Source organism: Nicotiana attenuata, unplaced genomic scaffold (genome assembly GCF_001879085.1).
Source record: "Nicotiana attenuata strain UT unplaced genomic scaffold, NIATTr2, whole genome shotgun sequence".
NCBI lineage: Eukaryota > Viridiplantae > Streptophyta > Magnoliopsida > Solanales > Solanaceae > Nicotiana > Nicotiana attenuata.
In genome coordinates, this window is record NW_017676535.1 from 9,011 (window position 1) to 10,689 (window position 1,679).

Consider the following 1,679-nt stretch of genomic DNA (forward strand, 5'->3'; position numbering starts at 1 on the left):
GACCTACCTAGATGCAGTAAAGTCACATGGATGGATAAGCGGGCTTATAAAACAAGATATAGCAATAGTCGTAAGTTCGACAAAGTACCGAGCAAAGAACTTCAGTATACCTATAGATACCCATGGGGACATCTTGTCAAGTCATGTATATGTTCACAAAGTGAGGCCTAGAGATTGGCTAAAAGCTGGAGGAAATAGGAGAGAAGGGTCGCATAGGCGCACATACAAGGGCAAAGTCGTACTGACTGTATGATAAAAGGTAGCAACAGTTACGAGATTGGAAGGATTCCGACCACAAGTTGTGGTGTGAGGAAGAGGCCTAAAGAGGGAAATGCCCTGGCCTTTGGATTTATTCACAAAATAGTTGCCTAGATGGCAAGGAGAGCACTAAAGTATACAGAAGACATAGGTTAGGAAAATGATAAGTGCATTAGTCAACATTCGAGGAGGATTGTTCCAAAGGGGGGAATGATGTTACACCCCATATTTTCGTACGTGAAAGTACGCCATAAGTAAATTGATGGAAGCTCGGAAATGAGATGTTACATCCCGCATTTTCGTACGTTAAAGTTTCGTCATAAGTTAATCAACGTAAGTTCGGGAATGGGATTACTTTGAGATTATAAGCATTATTTTATTTCAAACAAGTGATGAGTAAACTCGTGAAGGTGAGAGGGTAGCAAATCGAAGAAAATGAATTTTGTTGAAGTATAACATTTTGGGATAAAATACGGTCCAAGCTATAATACCCGGTATATATGGACTAGTACCATACAAGGTACCACATGACCATGATAGTAAGGTGTATAAAGCATATTAAAAGTGAGTAGTATTTTCAGTAATTTGAGATAATTCTTAATTATGTGGGTAATTGGTTAATTATTGGGTAATTGAAGATTACCTAGTCAATTAAGGATTAGTGGGTGCTTAATTAAGGCTTTGGATAAGCCTTAACGTGGCAGCCCACCATCCCAAAGTTACGATTCTTGAATTATGAATGAAAGGTGGCTTATTTAAGGAGATTATGGGGCTTATTCACCTAGCATGTGGGGCCCACACCATTTAAAGCATAAGACCTCTCTAATTCAAAGAGAGGTTCTTATATCAAAATAATAGGCAACCTAGTAACGTAACATTTTGCTTTAGCAAGAATTCAAGCAAGAGTTCCTTAAGCATCTTAGAAACGTGACTTTGTTGCAATTCTAAAGAAGCCCGGTATAATCTTTCTCAAGAATATCATACGGATTTTTGCCTACTCTGATCTTGGCATCACGAGTTTTATCACAATTGTCGTGTGTTAGAAGGATTGTCCAGAGAATCGGCTCACGTATGTTAAGGCTATCCCTTCTTTCTTTTGGCAGGATCTATACGACATGAATGAAACGAGCAAATGCAGAACTTCCATAAATTACTCTATTCATAGAAGTATTAGAGGTGCCTATGTTCTTGAATTCTCATGTGTCTTATTATTACATCTTTTGTTCATGGTCTCAGAAAAAAACGTAAGTTGCAAAAAGTTTACATCATGATATTAATCAAAGGCATAATGGTCTTATGACATCCGAAAGATTTTATTGACGTACTTCTCATGCAATGCATTCATTTACATTGACCAATGACTATATATATATATATATATATATATATATATATATATATATATATATATATATATATAT